The following is a 21,621-nucleotide window of genomic DNA, read 5'->3' on the forward strand; positions in this document are numbered from 1 at the left end:
AACTATTTTTAAGTGTATAATAATTGAAACTGTTTTTAAAGACTTGCTGCTCGTCATTTCCTATTATGGACAAATGTACAAAACGGATCTTGAGAAACAAAGATTAAATTTCAAACCCAATTGAATTTTTCTATATCAGATATTTCAAAATAAGGATGCAATTTTTTCTAGAAATGTGATACAAATGAAAGCACTACCTAGGTGCTCTTTTAAAAGCATCAAGCTTCTTCAGCGTAGCGTAAGGTGCTTAGCTTTAGCTGTGTATTGCATACAGGTAATCTGTTCTTTTTCATTGTTGGGTTGAATTCCACTGTACAGCTAAATGGGTGACTTTCATGTTTAAATTACACCTCAGTAGAGCTGTAAAAACTCAGTATGGGTGAAACTCTACTTCAGAGAGTGTGCAAGCATCCCTGACCCAGGCACCCTGCAGTGAGCTGGGTGTCCCCCACCATGACCTCAGGCAGACAGGGAACCTGGGCTGTGAGGACGGAGATTCTAGTACTCCCGTACCAGCCAGCGTGGATGGGCACCACGTTCCCTGCAGGAAAGGGAATACAAACTCCACCAGCAGCTCCAGCGCCCTTTGCCCATGACAGACAGTGGCCTTTCTGAGCTGGACACACCTGGATGCCCAGGTCAAGGGCACTTCCTGGGTTGTTGATGAGAATAACCAATGCCTAAAGCCACTCACAATGAGGGCCACACCATCCGACGTCACCCAGGATGCTGGCAGTTGAGGCAGGCCCCGGACTGAGGGGCGATCCTTAGAGACTGCCCTGGTACTGTCATGAGCCACAAGGCTGGGCCACTCTGGGTTGGAAAAACCACCTCCTCCCGGTGGCCTGCGAGCCCTTCAGCCAGCCTCCCCAGCCTTGAACTTGTGTGTTTCACTGTGGACTCTACTCTGTGAGTTTGTCTCATTCCCACAAGTGAGTGTGGTAAGCTCTGTCTCGCCCCAGGGCCTTTGAACATGCTGTTCCCTCCACCTGGGCCCTCCTCATTGGGCCTGGCTCACCACCCCCAGCCCATGTCAGCCGAGCTCCCAGCACTGTGTCATGTGATTTAAGTTCCCTGTGTGGAGCTGTGGAATGCCTGTCCCCCACTGAAGGGAAAGTGCTTGAGGGTAGAGAGCACACCTGCTCTGCTCCCCACGGTAGCCTGAGTGTCTAGCACAGTGCTCGATACATAGCACCGCTCAGGTAATCCTGGGTGAAAACATGAATGAATAAGCAAGCTCATAATGGTAGAGTTTGGCCAAGTTACTCAACCTCTTGGAGCCTGATCGCATATTCTGAAAGAGGTTAGCACCTCATTCACACTGGGGCTGTTGTGGCAATTCCGTGAGTGTGCAAACACAGCCAGCCCTGGGCCTGGCACACACCACTGTGACTCTTCATTGAGCCCTTTCTGAGGGCCTGGACCAGTTCTGGACACGTATGTATGCCCACGGAGTCCTCCCTTCACCCCGTGGGGCTTCAACATGCCCCTGTTCCCATTCAACAGATGAATAAATTGAGGCTTAGCAGTGCTTAGTGACTAAGGTCTAATTAAGAGCTGTGCTCTTAGTTGCAAAATGGTCACCAAGTCAGAAAAGCAAGGATGAAACTTGCTCAAACTCTTGCTGGTGGGCCTGTGAGGTGGGCCATGGGCTTCATTTATGCTTGACGAGCCAGCTTTTCCCACCAGGACCATGAAGGACGTGTGTGAACAGGAATATAGAAAACTAATGAAGGCGGGAACTGCTCACAGACTCCATCCCCCAGGCTGGGTGGCCCAGAGTCCCCAGAGGTCCCAGGCCCTCACGTGGGGAACACCCAGTTAGATGTTCTCAAAGACCCCGGGCCTCCTCCCACAGCCGCGACCTTTCACCTAGCTGACCACGGGGAAGACCACCAGGGAAGCGGAGGTCAGCCAGCGAGGGGTGGTCGGTGGTCGCAGGGCATTTCCAGGAGGCGAGCTTCTGGGGGGTCTCTGGGCGGGAGGGGGGCTGAGGGGCTGGAGAGAGAAGAGGGATGTGAGCTGGGAGGTCACAGGAAGGGGCGGGCTCAAAGGCTACCGGCAGCCTCAGCCTCTCTCTCTCTCTCTCTCTCTCTCTCTCTCTCTCTCTCTCTCTCTCTCTCAGGAGTCCTTTCATTTGGGGAAGCCGAAGGGGAGGGAGAAGGGAAGAAAAACAAAGAGAGACAAGGGAGCGGAGAAAGAGAGACACTGTCTTTAACAGAGAGAGAGAGAAAGAGAGAGCCAAGATAAAGGGACAGAGAGAGACTTGAGGAGACGGAGAGACACAGCCAATCGGCGAGAGACCTAGGAAGACACAAAGCACACAGAGACAGAGGGCTGGAGGGAGAAGGCAGGGTCGCAGCCAGCCCTGGAGCAGGAGCCACGGGCTCAGCCTGCTTTGTAGCGTCAGGCACTTCCACAGGGAGCCCCCACCTCATCCAAAGAGGACAAGACACGACCACAGTCCCGAGCAGCCAGGTCTCCAGAGAACGCGAGTGTGTCCAACAGCAAAGCCAAACAGCACACACAGGGCCCCTCCCTTCTCCGCGCTCTTCTGTGCCCCCTCGGGCCCTCACTCTCACTCTCTCTCCTGCCCTCTCTACTGACCTGGGGTGGGAGGGCTGATGGATGGCGCAGGGGGAGGGACGGGAGGGAAGGAGGGCCCGGCTGGCAGGTTGGGCTGCAAAGGCCTGCTCCTCATTACGCTCGCTCAGCCTCACGCCGCAGCGCTAATTATGGCTGAGTGTGTCATGTTATTTTGATTCATATTTCCTGTCTGGAAAACAGGCTGGAGAATGGGCCCTGGGCCAGGACGGAGGCCAGGAGGGCAAGGCAGGAACCTGCCCGCTCGGTGACCAGAGCCCCCTGCGGGAACAGGGAGCTTTCCAGAGGGCAAGCTGCGACCCCCACGGCCCTCCCTCTGCCCTGGCCACGCTCTGCCCCACGTTGCTGACGTCAGACCTGTGCAGAGTTCAAATCCTGCCTCAGCCACTCCTCCCAGCCCAGCCTCGCTTGCCTCATCTGTGAAATGGGAACGTGCAATGCTGCGGGGTGTACAGCACGCCCTCAGCACGATGAGACTGGCACATGCGTGGCAGTGGCGTGTGTTGTGGTCATCTTTATTCTTGTCACTACTTCGGGGCAGCGGTGGCCCAGGGACTGGAGCCCCCGCTCTGGAGGAGGCGGAGCAGGTGGTTAGGAGGGTGGGCTCCAAGCTCTGCTAAGTACCCAATTTCCCCCTGTGAGCCTGTTCACACTGCAGCTTCCTGGGAGGCCTGGAGCAGGGGAAGCGCTCCATCACCCACAATGCTCAGAATAGCCCCGCTCAGACCCGTTGCTTGCACGTGGAGCTGTCGTTGTCCTCGTGACAAGGGGTTGTTTCTGCCCCGTCCCCAGTCTGTAGCGCCTCCCGGGACTCACCTGACCTGAGCGAGTGGCCCGCAGCACCACGCAGTGGGCTTCACCGAGGCCTGCACCGCGAGCCCCTTCTCAGGAGCCACCCAGGTCTGCAGCACAGCCGGGCTGGGAGGCGGCGGCAGGGTGCAGGCTGCCAGTGGGAAGACGGACCCCTGCCTCCTTCTCTTGCCGAAGAAGCCAGCAGCCAGCACCAGGGAAAGCTCTCTGGGACATGCGTGGAGTTTAGGGGCGTTTTCCTTTAATCTGTGAGAGGCAAGCCCCAGAGCCCCTCCATGTGGCAGCTGTGGCCCTGGGTCCTGCCCTCCAGCGCTCCCACCTACTTGGGGTATAATATCCACAAGACGAGTTTCCCGGCCGGTACTCACCAGGGAGTAAGGTGGACGCTGCGTGCCCTCCCAGGCGTCAGGACAGAGGACCGCTCACGAAGAGGCCGCGTCCACAGCTGGGAACGCGGCATGAAATCAACGTTGAACAATGATTTAAAGGAGACTCTCGGTGTATGTTGTTAAGTGAAGCAAGCAAGGCGTAAGACTATGGAGATGTACACATATATCAGTATACATGTATAAACACACACGTGTGTTCATATATAGGGTCATATGTAAATACAAAAGTAATGCTATCCTTTGTATTTTTTTAAAAAAAGAGAGATAAAAATAATACATTTGCGTGGAACAACCCAAGTGTCCATCAACAAGTAAGTGGATAAACAAAACGTGATGTAGCCACACCATGGAATATAGCTCAGCCATGAAAAGGAATGAGGCTCTGACACACCACAACATGGATGAACCCTGGCAACATCAACTAAGTGAAAGAAGCCAGGCACGCATTTATGATTCCGTACACATGAAATGTCAGAAAAGGCAAACCTGTCGAGAGAAAGTGGATGAGTGGTTGCCGGGGGCTGGGGGATTACTGATCTATGTGAGGAATCTCGTTGGGGGTGGAAATGTTCTGACACTGATTTCAGACTCTCTGAAGTTACTAAAATCCTTGCGTTCTACACCTGAAATGGGTGAGCCTGATGAGACATGGAACAGGCCTGGAGAGAGTTGTTTGTAAAAGCCTCTGCTTCCTTCAGTGCCGTGTTTCCTGGTTGCTGGGGACATGGGAGAAATGGACAAGCCCAGTCCCAGTGGAGGTGGAGGGTCAGCGGACAGACGGAGATGGGAGTGAAGCTTCTCGAGCATTCATCTCTGCTTGATTTTTGTTGTTGTTATTGTTAATCTTCATCTGAGGATGATTTTTAGAGTGGAAGGAAGGGAGGGAGCAGAAAGAGACAGAGAGAAACATTGATATGAGAGAGACACATCAATTGGTTGCCTCTGGCACACACCCTGACTGGGGCCAGGATTGAAGCTACAACCCATGTACGCGCCCTTGACCAGGAATCAAACCACAACCCTTCAGTGAGCAGCCAATGCTCTAACCACTGAGAACACTGGCAGGGGCTCAGCTTGATTTTTGAACCCTGGAAGTATTGGCCACTCAAATGTGTTAATCCTATCTAATAAAGAGGGAATATGCTAATTGACCCTCACACCGTTGCAAAGATGGTGGCGCCCACAGCCAATAAGCAGGGAATATGCTAATTGACTGTCATGCCCTCAAAGATGGTGGTGCCCACAGCCACAAGATGGCAGTGCCCAGTCCCCTCAGCCCCGCAAGGGCAACAGGCATGCAGCAAGGCCAGGCCCGCCCCCAGGCCGGCTGGGCTGCTCCATGCGCCTGCCTCCGGAGTCCCCCAGTCCCCTCAGCCTCCCAGCCCCCCAGGGCCAGCCCAAGACGTAGGCAAGCCTCGGATGGTGGCTGCCCAGCCACCCAGGGCCACCTGAGGCTCAGGTAATCAGGGCTGGCCAAGGCTTGCGCTGCTGGCAGTGGCAGCAGCAGAGGTGTGATGGAGCATCGCCTTCCCCTGATCGCCCGGCTCCCGGACTGTGAGAGGGGGCAGGCCAGCTGAGGGACCCCCTCTCCAGTGCATGAATTTTCATGCACTGGGCCTCTGGTTTAATATAAAAATAAACTACGTCCATTTGAGGGGTGTCCCACTGCAAGCCTGACTGTCCCATCACTCTCCTCCAGGACAACCCACCAGTGGCCAGGTCTCCTGACCTCAGGTCTACGCCCCCTAGTGCTGATCCCTGAGAGACCAGACGGCAATGAAGTAATGGGAGCCAGGAGGCATCCTGTGACCTTTGTCCCAGGGGGAGGACAATGGCTGCGGGGCTGCTGCTTTCTGAGAGCCTCACGCAGTGACAGTGCCACAGCTGCTATGGCCAAAGAGCCCTGTGGGGAGCTTGATGCACCTCAGTTCTAAGGCCCCATGGGTAGCTGTCATCATCATCATCAGACTCATTTGAATGAAGGGGAAACTGAGGTGCTGGACTTCTCCAAGCTCCTAACAGGTGGAGCAGAGATCTGAACCAGACTGGCAACCTGCCGGATTATTTCTGTCTTCAGCTGCTTCTGAAGGAAGCCCCCGGTGCCACGGACCTTCTCCCGCAGAGATCAAAGGCACGGGGAACTGGCTCGGATCCCCTCCCATCCACACTCTGCTTCCCACCACGGAAACAGCCTGCAGACCCCTGTACTCAGCCCCCAGCAGGATCAGCAAACAAGGAGGTGTCCCCAGGCTGTCCTCTGGCCTCCCCTGCGTGGGGACTCTGTGGGCAGGACCCCACGACCAGAGGCAGCCTGCACCAGCGCCCACCTTCACCAGAGAGCCTCTGGCCCCTTCCATTCCTCTTGCACTGCTGCCCGGGGGGCTTGCAGACTTACAGCATTATGGGCATGGCAGGTCCTGAGAAAACAGTCTGGGTGAACTCACTGCAAAAAAAAAAAAAAGCCTGCCCTTGCTGGTTTGGCTCAGTGGATAGAACATCGGCCTTGCAGACTGAAGGGTCTCAGGTTCTATTCCGGTCCAGGGCACATGCCCAGGTTGCAGGCTCGATCCCCAGTGGGGGGGCATGCAGGAGGCAGCCAATCAATGATTCTCTCTCATCATTGCTGTTTCTCTCTCTCTATCTCTCTCTCTCTCTCCCTTCTTCTCTGAAATCAATAAAAATATATATTTTTAAAAACACACACACAAAGCCTTACAGTCCAAACAGTGCCCAGCAAAGACCAGGGGAATTTGGGGGGTGGGGGAGGGCAATCAGGCTAAAATAAAATTTTGATTCTCTTTTTATAATTGAGATATAATTTACATACCATAAAATTATTTAAAGTATGTCATTCAGTCGTTTTTAGTATGTTCACTAAATTGTGTAATCATCATCACTATTTAATTCCAGAACATTCTCATCTCCCAAAAAAGCAACTCCATAACCATTAATAGTCACTCCCCATTCCCACTCCCCTAGCCCCTGGCAACCACTAAGCCATTTTCCCTCCTACGGGTTTGCCTGTCCTGCACATTTCACATAAATGGAATCATACGACATGTGATCTGCGACTGGCTTCCTTCTCAGCACCATGTTTTGGAGGTCCAACCTCCATCCACGTGGTGATGTGCATCCGGACTTATTCCTTTTCTGGGACAAATACTATTCCATTGCATGGATAGAAGATGTATCCATTCCCAGTTACTGGAGATCGGACTGGCTTCCTCTTCTGGCTCTCATGAATAATGCTGCTAAGAACTTCTGTGTGCAGGTTTTCATGTGCCTTCTCTTGAGTAGATTCCTAGGAGTAGAATTGCTGGGAGAAATGAAGTCATGTCCGAAGGCTGGCGTTCTCTTTGAAGAAAGATACTTTTCCACTGGCACCTCAGTGACAGGAAGCGGGTGGGGCTGCCCAACCCCACCACCACCCACTACCCAGACCGGCAAGATGTGTAGTTGAGAGGGAGCTTTTTGCTCTTGGGTATCCATGAGAACGTTCTGGGAGGTAAAAGTCCAATCCAAAAATCAGCCGTAACCCCCATAAATGACCTTTCATTCATTCATTCAGCAAATATTTCCTGAGTCACATGCTAAGTGCTAAAGATGCACCAGTGGACAAGAGACAAAAGTCCTTGCTTCAAAGGCTCACAGTCTGATGGGGGAGCCAGATATTAGATATTTTTTTAAACTATGATGCAGCCCAAAGGAGTGCCAATTAGGAACTGAGCAGGAGGTAAAGGCAAAGCAAAGGGAGGAATCACCTGCCCAGGGCAGTCAGGAAAGGTGTCCTTGAAGCGGAATTGTGAAGGAGGAAATGAGTCCTGTGAGAAGAGCAGGGGCAGAACGCCAGACAAATGGCACAGGTGTGTGCAGGGGCCCAGATGAAACGGAACATGCTGCAGAGGCTAGGGCTAGGAGGCTGGCTGGATATTGGGGAGCGGTTGGGGAGACGGGCAGGGTTTGGACTTTCTTGTCAGGGCAGGAGGAAGTGTGGAAAGGTTCTGACTGGGGGCAGGGAGTGATGGGTCCTGGTATTAATAACCCGCTTCTCTGGCTGACTGATGGGGGACCGGGCTGGAGGCCTTCACACGGCCCAGGCTGGGAACGGCGGTGGTCAGCACGGCAGCGATGCAGGTGGACAACACAGCATTGTCGGGACTGTCTGAGAGGAGGAAGGAAGATGCCGTGGCAACCGACAGCGTGATGCAATTCCTTAGGCGTCACCAAAAGTCCTGGCATGGAAACGCGTGTCTCCCGTGTGGAGAGGCAGAGAGCCGTGGGAGGAAGGACAGTTGCTGCGGAAGGAGGTGGGGGCAGCGCCCACCAGGACCCCGTGTGCTGAGGGGATGAGCGGTCCTGCTGAGCAAGCACCTGGTCCCTGATCCCAGCAGCCAAAGGGCACGGCGTGCGTGCCGAGGGCTCCTTCCCCTCCGCTCACTCCGCTTGGAGAATCCTGTTTCCCACCTGGAACCTTCCCCGTGAATATTATGCACAGCGGTGGGAAAGCGAATGCCTGGCTCTTGACAGAGGGTCACAGATTTCTGAAAGTCATCCGTTAGAAAACACGGGTTTCTGTTTTCACAAAAACCCTGGGAGATGAGTTATGAAAGCCCGAGGCCTGGGAAAGGGCTGCTTTCACTGGGAGATGTGAAGGCAGGGCCTCAGTGGGGCGGCGGGGGCAGGGGGGGGGGGGAGGGGAAGAGAAGAGGGTCGAGAGGAGGGGGAGCTAACAGTTTTGCAGAAGCATCATACCTACAGTTAGACCATTCCTTTTCTTTATTTTGAATGATCTATTTTAAAAGTGAAAGTGGATGTATCTTTCTGTACCAAAAATTTATTCTGAGCCAATGCTGGGAAGAAAACATTATACAACAAAGACTGGAATGCAAATTGGATAATAATATTATTACTATTAAATAACGATGCTAATCATTACAACTGTTAGTAACAAATCATCGTTACTAAACATTGATAATTAATATTAGTGATTAATGAGTAACTAGTCATTCATAATAATAGCCATTCTATGGGTTCTACATTTAGCCCTCACAACAACCTTATGACATAGGCACAGTTTTTATCTTCATTATACAGATGAGGCTGTGGAGGCTCAGAGAGGTTCAGTGACTTGCTCAAGGTCACACCGTTATTGAAAGGCAGAGCCAAGATCCAAATCCAGACAGTCTGGCTCCAGAGAATTGATTTCTAGTGGTCTGAAAACTAATCAGAAATCCCTCTTTGTTTCGATTCTCATTGATATATCCAAAAAAAAATGCAAATACCGTCTCTGATCATAGTACATAAAGGACCGGGGCAAGTCCATGCATAGAGGACAGACAGAGAACTTTAGCAAAAAAACACATGCACACAGGGTCTCAGGCCGGGATCTGCCGGGGTCCAGAGCCCTGGGGAGGGGGGGTGTACACCCAGGGAGGATTTCTCATACTCCTCGGGGCAGTGGGGGGCCAGCCAGGTGAGGTCACCCAGGAGGAGCAGACGTCAGGGTCCGTCTCCCTGACCAGAGGGTGTGGAAGGGACTCTCCAGACAAGATGAGCAGCCATGGGCTGTCCAGGTGTGAAAGGTCTGAAATGGTGACCCACCCACCCTAGGGCTTCCCACCGAGGCCCAGCTTAGAAATGCCACTCATGCACCCTTGCTTGCATTTATGCATCCATCCGTCTATCCGTCCACCCATCCATCCGTCCATCCATCCATGTCTTCATTTGCCCCGTGAAGCTGCAGGGACAAATTAACAAGTAAATGCAGCACTTACATAAGTAAGTGTGAGACCGACCTGCTTGAGCCATGGATTTAAGGAATCAGCAGCGGTGACGGCTGGGTGAATTTTGGGATCAGACACAACTGGGCTCAAACCCTGACCTTACCCATGTGACCCTGAATAGCCTCCTGGTTTCACCAGCTCCAGTTAACGGGTCCCTAAACACATGCCCCATGGCGCAGTTCCCAGGATTGAGGATCCAGTTACCTAAGGCAGTTGTCACAAGCCCTGGTGTGCAGAAAGCAGCAGCCTGGCGGCCATCGTTACTGTAAAGCAGGGGCACCTGTGCTCTGAAGCATGCAGGCCAAGGACCAGCGTTCACAAAGTTTAGCCCTAAGTGTTGGGTCACACATGATTTTTATCTTCTTAGAGATAAGGTTCTAAATTGCCTAGATTTTCTATAAACATGTAGTTTTTAATGGGAGAAAAAGAAGTAAGTTATCACTTTTGAAAACATATTTTTATTGATTTCTGAGAGGAAGGGAGAGGGAGAGATAGAAACATCAATGATGGGAGAGAATCATTGATCTGCTGCCTCCTGCATGCCCCCTACCGGGGATCGAGCCCACGACCCGGGCATGTACTCTGACCTCCTGGTTCATAGGTCAATGCTCAACCACTGAGCCACAATGGCTGGGCTAATTTTTTTTTTTTTTTTTTAAATAGAAATTCATCGTGTCTGGCAATCCTTACCTCCCCTGGTTGGGCTGGAGAAGGTGCAAACAAGGGTCTCGTGACTCTGCAGGCAGCTTCTCTGAGGCCACTCGCCCAAGAAAACCAACACATGCATGTTCCCAACACCTGAAGTGAAAATATTTCTTCCCATAACTCCTGAAACCTGCCCTAGAGTAAACCGTGGGGGGTCTGCTGGGGAAGATTGAAGGTCAAGGCCAAAAACCCACGTCAAGAGGAAGCCCAGCTTTGGTTGGCACCTGGAGGGCTCACCTGGGAGGAACAGCTGACCTTGGAGACCACTCAACGGGCCCCCAGGAGCCAGGGGAGGGCAGCGAGGACCACTCTGCCTACTGACCTGAGATAGTGACCAGCCCAGGAAATGTGAGCACCCCAACATGTGAGCACCCCAACATGTGAGCACCCCAACATGTGAGCACATGGCGACCTGTAAAAAGGGTCCCGAAGCACCCAGTAAACACTGAGGCTTGACCTGCCAGGATCGCCCAGGTCAAGGTTGCTGCCATGATCATAAAAATAGCAGGATTCTCAGAGCACTGTGTTTCCATGGCTTTACGAGTCTCGAATGCTCTCCTTCCCTCTAAGTTGGTGCAAAGACCCTTATTAAAGCTATAAATTGAATTAAAACTCACATTTAATACGTAGTTATGGTGTGGTTAATGGTTTTACAGGCCAGGCTGTGGCCTTCCTATTTTCTTACAATGTTGTCCTTTATGTTTGCAAAACCAGGCTGCTCAGATGACGGGGCGGACGCCAAGTTATTAACAATTATTACCTTTTACAGTCATTTCTGGCCCTGGCATGCTTTTTTGGTGGTCTCATAATTTCAAAACAGGGGCCTTTGAAATAATACCTCGAGACCAAAGGGCCCTGCGAGGGACACTTCCTCCCTCCTGGGCGCGTCCGGCCCCTTTCCCATTGTGAAATGCTTTCCGCCCACAGGCCCGCAGCGTGAGCCCAGCTCCTGGCCTGGCGTGCAAGCTGTCTTCCCGGAGAAAAGGAGCCCTGTGTGAGGCCAGGGGCCCTCCGGAGGCGCCTCGGGCAGGCCCCGGCCCAATGCTTGCTGGGACAGAGGATGACATCAGGCCCCTGGTGACACACCAGTAGTGACGTGGGTGGCCTCTGCTGTCGAGAGCTGAGGACAGGCAGAGACCCCACACAAACCGCTGGCCCTGTGACCCCACCGCTAGCAACGCCCCTCACAGAGCTGCATAATTATATCCCATGCATGGGGGATCCGGACACGGGGCCGGGTGTGTGTGTGTGTGTGTGTGTGTGTGTGTGTGTGTGTGTGTAGAGACAGAGGACAGACACATCTCATGACCTCCCACTTCTCAAAACAACTTTTATGAAAAACCAATGGAGGAAAAACAAGTAAAATTCATGTTATTCTTCCTTCTGGGGCTCACATCCTCCAAAATCAAACACTCCGTTTTGAATTTCAAACAAAGGGCGTGGGGGAGAGGCACACGTCTGCATAAGTAGAGGCCAGGCACTGAGCAGTAAGCACTGGGTGTGGGTGCTGGTTTGTACCCCTCCCTCACCGTTTCAGGGAAAAGTGCAGCTGTTTGGAAGGCCTGTGCGTGTGAGCGGACCCAGTCCTGGCCTCAGCAGCTCTGCCCTCGTGTGGGGTCCACAGCAAGCTGCCCACCTGCACCCACTTGAGTGGTGGGTCACCCCTTAAAACGTCTCAGTCCCTCAACCGATGAATGAGTAAACAAATGCAACAGAGCCACAGGATGGAATATTATTCATCCCTGAAAAGGAATGAAGTCCTGACACCGGCTACAACATGGATGAACTTTGAGAACATTATGCTGAGTGAAAAACGCCCATCACAACAGGCTGCATATAGGTAAATCCATGGGGACAGGAAGTAGAGTGGCGGTTGCCAGGGGCTGTGGGCAGGGGAAGGAAAAGTGACTTCTCGTGGATACAGGCCTTGGGGGTGATGAAATATTCTGAAATTAAATAGTGGTGATGGCTGCACCACACTATGAAACTACTAAACACCACTGAATTGTATATTTTAGATGGGTGAACTGTGTGGTAGGTGAATTTTATCTCAATAAAGCTGTTTAAAAATAATCTCCTACTGTGCCCCAAGCATCCCTAGCCCCCACCTGAGGCTCCCCATCCCAGTGCCTGGGTGGCCCTGGGTCCACTGGGCTTCCTGGGTGGCCTGTACCCTACCACAGACACATCAGATTCCCCAGGGAGACAGCCCAGAGTGTGACGGGTTTCTGCAGAGTGGTGTGAGCTAAGTACTTATTTTTCGGGGCCCCCAGGAAAATCACCTCTATGTGGGTGGATCCCCTGCAGTTGCCACACTGCAGTGGGACTCCTTTCATAGGTACCAGCCTGGTCACTCAGTGAGCCTGTGGCCAGTGATACTGGCTTGCAACACAGCAGTGTGAGTGCAGGCCTTGGGGCTGGGTTTGAAAAGTCAGCACGTGAGTGGCTTTTCCTTCTGTTATAATTCTACTAGAGGCCCAATGCACAAAATTCATGCAAGAGTAGGCCTTCCTTCCCCCGGCTGCCAGCACCAGGCTTCCCTTGCTGCCTCGGCTCCATCTGGAAGGTCGTCCGGAAGGACATCCGGTCTAATTAGCATATTATGCTTTTATTATTATCCTTTATAATAAAGAGCTAATATGCAAATGGTCCTCATGCCCTCACACCGTCATGCCTTAAAGCAGTGGTTCTCAACCTTTTTAATGCTGCGACCCTTTAATACAGTTCCTCATGTCGTGGTGACCCCCAACCATAAAATTATTTTCGTTGCTACTTCATAACTGTAATTTTGCTACTGTTATGAATCATAATGTCAATATCTGTGTTTTCCGATGGTCTTAGGTGACCCTGCTAGCCGTTGACCCACAGGTTGAGAACCGCTGCTATCGAGCCTAAGACCATTGGAAAACACAGATATTTACATTATGATTCATTAACAGTAGCAAAATTACAGTTATGAAGTAGCAACGAAAATAATTTTATGGTTGGGGGTCACCACAACATGAGGAACTGTATTAAAGGGTCACGGCATTAGAAAGGTTGAGAACCACTGCCTTAAAGGCTCAGACACTCAACACTGGGGAGAGAGGAATAGGGAACCAGCCAAGCACAAATGAGCTTGTGAGAGAGGAATAGGGACCAGCCAGGCTGCGGCCTGGGAGAGGGACAAGCTACCTGCCCCAGGGTCCCAGGTGCCAGTGGCTGCACCTGTGCCTGCAGCCCAGGAGAAGGACAAGCCACCTGCCCTGTGGTCCCAGGCACCTGCGGCTGCAGCCCAGGCTAAGCCACCTGCCCACGGTCCCCTGAAGCTGCAGCCAGCCCAGGCAAAGCCGGCCCAGGTCCTGGGTGCCTGCACCTGGCCAGAGGGAGGGAAGCCCGGGTTCCAGGTGCCTGCAACCGGCCAGAGGAGGGAATCCTGGGTCCCAGGTGCAGGGCAAGGCAAAGGAAGTTAGGGGAGATCAGGGCAGCAGGGGAGCAGTTAGGGGCAATCAGCTGGTAGGGGAGCAGTTAGGGGTGATAAGGCAGGCAGGCAGGCAGGCAGAGGGGTTGGGGCAATCAGGCAGGCAGGCAGGCAAGCTGTTAGGAGCCAGCGGTCCCGGATTGTGAGAAGCAGTCGGACATCCCCTGAGGAGTCCTGGATTGGAGAGGGTGCAGGCTGAGCTGAGGGACCCCCCTCTCCCTGTGCACGAATTTTGTGCACTGGGCCTCTAGTAGATTATAAAGGACTAGCCGGTGCCTTTCATCTGTGGGGACCCAGACCCGAATGGCCATACTGGAAAAAGTCAGCCATGTTCTACAGACAAAAGCCTAAAAGAAAGGAGAGGTGGGGGGGTAGGGTGACCGATTAAAGATGGATGCAGTCTTTGCTTCTCCTCCCACAGAAAGGCAGTCTAAGTCCCCTGTCCTGATCTAGGCCAGCCCTGGGGACATGGTTGGCCAATGGAATGTGACAGAATGACATGCTGGGAAGCCCAAAGCTAGAGCCAAGAAGCTTTCCTGCTGCTGTGCTTTCTCGGGACACCCACTCTGGGAGCCCTGAGCTAATACAACACTCAGCCTGCCCTTCTGGAGGCTACCTGGAGTTGACAGCTCTAGCTGAGCCTGCCTTCCAGCCACCTGCCAAGGTACCAGACATGTGAGCAGAGCCGCGTGGACCCCAGAGCAGCCCATCCATTAGCTGGGTATCTGTGGACATGACACAAAGCAGAAGAACCACCCAGCTGAACCCTGCCCAATTCCTGACCCGCAAAACTCCTACTACCCGAGTCCCTGGCACTGCGTAACACTGGAAATTCCTCATGAAGATAACACTGCTGCCTAGTGGGTGTTTAGAAACTAGGCACATATTTGGTTGAAACATTGGTGGGCGCTACTGGCATTAATGGGAGAAGAGAGGGGTGCGGGCAAGAAATGAGTAGCATCATGCAATGGGCAAGATAGCCTCATCCTGGAAGACTTCGGACATTCATAGAGGTGAAAGTTCATTTTATAACTTTCTGAGCCTGAAACATGACTTTTTTTTTTTTTTTACATACAGATATCAAGCACTTCTTTAAATGATTTTAACATACCCCGAGTTTTCCAAGAATGCAACCACCGTGTAAATCAAGGGAAGACTAGAATTTTCTTAGTTTGAAACTTTACTAGCACTTGTTCAGCAAAGCTCAGTGAGAGCTGGTATGCCCTCACGGGTCTGAGAACCGGAGCAGCACTCCGCACTGTCGCCTGCTGGCCAGCCTCCGGGTCTCTGAACAAATACATTTAGTCCTTCTCTCAAAATCTCAGGAAGGAAAAGAAGGGCTTGACAATGCACCATGGAGAAGTATCCTCTTTAACACCCGAGTTCATTCACGATAATTGGGTAAAAGCACGTGAGGAGGCCGTCAAGACTTCTAGTGCGGGCAAGCCTGAGCACTTACACACGAAAGCATCTTCAATAAGTAACTTCCCCTCCATGCCTCCTTTAGAGAAGCATCACGGCACGGTTTTTGAAGTTGCGTTTGTAGGTGAGTTGGGTTATGTGAATTCTATTTCAGGATAAGGCGGGAGGTGCTGTGAAGTAGCTATTATAGAAGGAGGCTTTGGGTTTGACCATGTTGACGCGGGCTCCTGGTGCGGTCTTGAAAGAGTCACGGGCCCTGTCGCTGCTGTGATCCCCCCTGCCTGCTCCCTATGGCAAAGGATCGTAAAGATGGCAAGGGCGACATGAAGAGGTCACTGGAAGAGAGAGAATAGCACCTGCTGGACATGAAGGACAAGCGTAATAAACAACGAATCTTTATGTGCAGGTCAAAATTAAGTGGTAAAATGTACTTTTGACTCCCCCAGAGCAGACCTGGGCTGAGTCCCTGCTGCCTGTCTCCTGTGTGACTAGGGCCTCGTCAGGCTCCTCTCTGAGCTTCTTTCTTGTCTGTAAAACGAAGGGATGAGTGAGGGCATCTGAATGTGCCTCCAGGGAACACAGAGCCCCGGATGGACAAAAAGTGACGGTGCCTTTTCCCGGAAGGTGGCCCCTCTGCCGTGACCTTCCTCCCTGGGCCGGAACCGCGAAGGCCAAGTCATCTTCCTCCTCAAAGTCAAAAAGCACCATTTCAAACTGACCAATATGAAAGAGACAGAAAAGAAAAAGAAAAAATCCCACAACCTATTAATGGTGCAGAACACACATAGCAAGGTCATTTCTGGAGAGAAAAAGTGAGAAGAAAAAAAAAAATAGGGCTTTTCAGCCTGTGAATAAAAAGTGTCCTTTAACAGGCGATAATTATATACAGGAAGGCAATTAAAGTTTTAATAATTTAATTACCTTCCTGCAAGCCCATCAAGGGAAAATATGGAGTGAAAACATTTTTGAGGGCCAGCAGCCGCGATGCGAGCGATCAAAGGCCTCTGAGATAGCTCAGCTCCGAGGCAGTTGACACATTAATTTTTACGGGCTGACCGCCGTTATTAATAGAAGAAACTAGATGGAAGTATTTTTCCACGGTGGGGGGACCACATCATCATCTGATGCCTGATGTTACAGCAAACATAGTTTTGGCTTCTCCCTGGAAATAAATCCTGTTTTCTTTGACCTTCACTTGGCTTGCGGCAGGGCCCACATTCAAGACTGGGCTTCACGGCGAGGGCTCCCCGCTCAGGGCCGCCACGTTGGAACAACAACCAGAGCCCGTGCAAGGAGATCAAAGGGAGTCCAGTTGGAAACCACAGCCAGGGCTGGCACGGCCGGGCACCGGGGGCCAGAGCATCCCTCCCGAGGTGGCCCGCCCAGGCCGCCCGGCCTCAGCCGATCGATCGCTCACGCCACTGACCCAAGCGCCAGCTGCACTGTTACTGACTTAAATCCTAAAACCCACCCAACTACTTGGTTGTTTTTATTGTCGTAAAATACCCCTCACATAAAATGGACCATGTTAACTAGTGTGAAAGGTACAATTCAGTGGCATTAAGTATATTCATGATGTTGTGCAGCCATCATGTTTCCGATTCTTTCATCGCCCCACAGGGAAAGCTCACGCCCAGAGCATCCTCTGCTCTTGCCCCGCCCCCAGCCCTGCCAGCACCATCTGCTTTCTGTCTGTGGATGGGCCTGTTCTGGGCATTTCATCTAAAAGGAATCCTGCCCTCTGTGCCCCTCGTGACGGGCCCCACTCACTCCTAACTTTTTAAGCGGCAGTAAGTATGTCTTAAAAGGAAGCTCTGCATTGTTATCAGCCATAAAAGACCTGCATCACTTGCCATAAATAGAAAATAGCCATAAAAACGAATGCACGGAAAACAAGTTCACGGCCAACTTGCTCACTCTGGCGAACCTGTGTTGGGCTCCTGCTTGAACTGCTCCCTGAGCTGACCGTCTCTGCGGGCCGCTGGGACTCAGCCCTGCCGGGAGCTTCTGGGGAACTTCCTGGGTTTTCCTTGAATTTTCCTCCACATGCTGGGAAGCAGGGACTGCCTCCCATCTCCTCCCAGACGGAGGGCCAGCTCCTGGGAGTTCATCTCCCCACCGTCCTGGCTGCAGCTGTGGACAAATCCCTGAGGCAGAACAAAGAGGTGCGCAGGGTCCATGACTGGTGTGCGAGGGACCATCCGCCCAAATGGGAAATGAGAGGGCCTGCGGGAGCACGGGGCTGAGAGGGTCTGCGACCAGGAAGTCACTTGCATCAGCACACACATTTCTGCCTCGTTCTGGTGGACAGCCACGTACTGTTCCACGGTGCGACTACGCCATCTTACCTAAGGCATGTTCTACTGGTAGACATGCATGATGTTTCCTTTGCACCTATTAAAAACAATGCGGAACTTGATATCTTTGTCACCATCCCATCTATGTAGGAGTGTGATCTTAATATATAAATTTCTAGAGCTGGAATTGCTGGGCTAATGGATATGTGTATTTTTACATTCCGATAGGTATTTCCAAAGTACTTTCTTTACAGATGGTCTCGGCGTACGCTCTCGCCAGCACCGCATAAAAACGGCCACTTCCGCATCTCATCACCAAGACTGCGCGTTAGCCAACTCCTGGGTCTTGACCAATCCGGAGGTGAGGAATGCCCGCACCTCACTGTGGTTTGAATTTGCATTTGAGAAGATGATTTCTATCTTTATTTTACAGGTGAGGAAACAGACCCAGAGAGGTTAAGTAACTTGCTCAAGGTTACACAGCTAACAAGTGAAAAACCAGGATTTAAGCCCAGGTCTACCTGACTGCATTTTCTAGGCTTGTCCCCACTGCTTCCTCCTACAGCATGTGATGGCTTCTGGTGCTTGTAAATGTGTTTTTCCCACAGATGGAGTGGGAGCCCCCAATCCGCACATTCTGTTCCCTCCCATGAGCCCCACCTGCCTGGCTCGACATTTCCGAGGTTCCATGATCAGACCTGCAACCCACAGTGCAGTCTGGCATCAAGGAGGCCACAGAAGCAAAGGGAAGGCTACGGGGACAGAACAGCCAGAGTCCTTGTGGTGGGACCCCTCTGTGACCTCACAGCTGAACCTCAAGGGCATCTTTGGAAAAGGGGACCAGTAGGGATAGGGGTGTCCGTGTTGAAATATCTAGAATTGGGAAAAAAACAGCCAGGCCCATCTTCCAGCTACTCCCTCAGAGCTGGTGGGTTTATGAGACTTTTTGGAGGGTGTCAGATGTCACAGCTTATTGTACCCACTCACACAGCCCCAGCGACCAGGAGGTTCCACAGGCCACCTGAGTAGCCCTAAGGAAACCGAAGCGGGCCGAGGAGCCAGCCATTGCCCGTGCACTTGAAGGCTCCTGACTACGCCTGTTTTAACAGACACACGTTTCCTCTCTGTGCTTCTCAACGACTTTCAATGGTCCACTTCACAGGTGAGAAAATGGAGTTGCAGAATGACGTGTAGTTTGCTGAGATCCCACAGCTGATACTGGGAGACCTAGAGTAGCTTTGGATGAAGTCAACGCTTAAGGAGTACTCCCCAAAGGCCCCTTCCCACCACCCTCTCCGGGGCGGGGCTCCCCAGTCTTGCTGTTGGGGGACAGCTCCGGGTCCTGAACTCTGTTCCCACTGAAACCTCCTCTTGCCACTTCTCCTGCCGATGAGAACATCTCCCTCATCCTGGAATGCAGCTTGGCGGCGGGGGTGCTTGACGACTGCCAGGACCTCCCTCGTACCCCTGCTCCCCGCCCAGCACTGAGACCTGACCCGCACCGTGGGAGCTGGGTGTGGGCAGGCGGAGGGCCTGCACACCCCCTCATCCCCTCCCGGGCTCAGCAGGTGCCGGGCGTGGGCCTGAGAGCGTGATTCCGGGAGATGCTTGGTCAGCCCAGCCCTGACCTGAGGCCCGGCAGGTGGGTCGGGGAGGAGGGGCTCCACAGCACCAAGCCTGGGCGCCCCCGTGGTCTCAGCTCCTGCCTGACCTCACAGAGCATCGTGGATGCCTGGGCCGGGCTCCAACCAGCCCCCTCACCGCTGGCAAGGGCAGGCAATCTGAACCTACATCTGCGAGACTAAGACAGGAATGGGATGCCCAGGAAGAAACGCCCCCCCCTCAGGGCCCTCCCGACAGGACGAAGGGTCTAACAGAGCCCCCAGCAGGAGGGGGGCCCCTTAGCGGAGCAAAGTCCATTGCTAAACTCTAGAGGTTGCGTAGTCTGCGATTCCCTGATACGGCGTTCTGGGAGACCGAATGGTCAGCCTGGGGGCCTGATCGGGGTTCCAGCGGCGAGTGTGACTGCACACAGGGCTCGCACGTCGAGATTCCGGAGTGGTGTTAACATTCATTGAGCCGCACAACACACAACGTCGGTTGTAGTGTATGTCCATTGTTCAAAAACGTTAAGGTAGGAAGGAGTGGTCAGTGTCAGCGCTCTGTGGCCACCAGCTCGAGACCCTGTGCTAATGAAATGTCGCCAGGCCGTGTGACTCTGACCGGAGCCGTCTGACCCTGACCCTGACCCTGCCTCAGCTGGTGTTCAGAGAAGGGGAGAGAGCCTCCCCATGCACAATGGAGAAAGTTCACGTTTGCTGGAAATTGCGTAACCATAATTCTCGTGCTCAGCCAATTTAGTCCTGAACCTGGAATGAGGTAGTAATTACACACCCTGAGGAATCTTAACAGCCTGGAGGAGAAACTCAGCACGCCAGAGAGGGAGAGGTTCTCCCAGAAAGGGGAAACCTGAGCCCGGCGAGGCCTCCTGGTGGTTTCCCTCTCGAGATGTGAGCGCTCAGCCAGGGCGCTGCTACGCCCCGAGGCGGGCTCCAAGCCTCCCGGGCTGCGGCAAACCTGTGCCGCGGAGGCCGCGCTGCGGGTAAAACCCCCAACCCACTGCTTCCCACTGGGCCCCCGCCATCGTGGGTGGGATGGTCCTCGGCCACGCAGAGCTGCCACACGCAGGGCAGGCCATTCTGCCTCCTGGGCCCTGGGCCCTAAATGCAGGAGCTCCTCCCATCATTGTGAGCCCAAAACATCCAACCCCGCGCATGGCCAGACACGGGGGTGGCACCACCCCAGTAACCACTGCTCCAACGGTCAGAAAAAGCAAGTGGTGTTCGGTTGGAAGCTTCCTCCGCCCTAATGTGGAAGAGTGTCCCCACGTCCTGGGACAAGGCAGTTTCACGCCGTGAGATGACACTGTAGGAACATCCTCAGGGGCTGCTGGCCCTGTCTGTGAGGAGGGACGCTGGCTCTGAGCAGTCCCTTCCCTGTGCTGGTGCCCTTTGAGGAAAGGTCTGCAACATCAGACCGGACCCCCTGGGCCAAGCCCTCAACAGGGTTGCATCTGGACCTTCGGACTTGTGGTTCAGACCATCAGCAAGGCAGCCTAAGGTTGGGTAGAAGGGCCCAGATTTGGAAACGGAGAACCTAAGTCCAAGCCGGCACCTGGTAGCCTGACCTCTTTGAGACTCGGTTTCCTCATCTGTAAAACAGGGCTAGCACATCACAGCACCGTGTTTTGCACCTTCTGTTCCCTCCCTGGGAGTCTGTTCCCAGGCTCTCCTTATGTCCGATCCCTTCCTGTCATGCAAGTCTCCTTGCAAATGCCAGTGTCCTCAGAGGTGCCTTCGTGGCAAAGTGAATGTCGACTCCGTCACTTTGCATCACAGTGTCCTGATGACTTCCACCAGGCCCTTGTGGCCACCCAACTGTCTCCGTCCCCTTCCTGGCTGTCCTTGTCTCCCAGACAAGAATGCCAGCACCCGGGGGGCGGGGCCTCGTCACCTCACCTCCACTCTGCACACCTGTGCCCCATGCCCCTCACGTGCTTGTTGCATTTGGTGGGATGAGTGACTCATCCCACTTCCAGGGTTGCTCCAAAGGCCGTGGGAGAGCCTGTGTCAGCAAGCACTCTGCACCAGGGGCACCCTCTCCCGGGGAACAAGAGCAGACGTTTGATATAAAAAGCCTCACATCCTAAGATTCAGACATAATGCTGCATTTTGCCAGCTTTCCAGAGTACAATCTTACTAGGAAATTAAAAAGTATGATATTGCTGCAAAATTTAAAACCAATAGGAGTCCCCATTTATTAGCCAGACCAGATACATCTTCCCTCTGTGTCAGTTACATTCATCAAACATTCGGGATCAATGTCCAATGTTCTCTCAATGCAGGAACCTGGCCGGGTCTCCCCTCGAGTTTAAATCACATTTAGACACTAAGCTTAAAACCTGGCCGGGTGGCTCAGCTGGTTGGAGTGTACCCCATACACCAAAAGTTTGTGGGTTCTTTTCCCGGTCAGGGCACATACCTAGGTTTCAGGTACGTATGGGAGGCAACAGATTGGGGCGATACGGGAGGAAACAGATTGAGGTTTCTTTCTCACATTGATGTTTCTCTCTTTCTTCCTCTCTCTCTAAA

Source organism: Cnephaeus nilssonii (genome assembly GCF_951640355.1).
Source record: "Cnephaeus nilssonii genome assembly, chromosome: 20".
Classification (NCBI taxonomy): Eukaryota; Metazoa; Chordata; class Mammalia; order Chiroptera; family Vespertilionidae; genus Cnephaeus; species Cnephaeus nilssonii.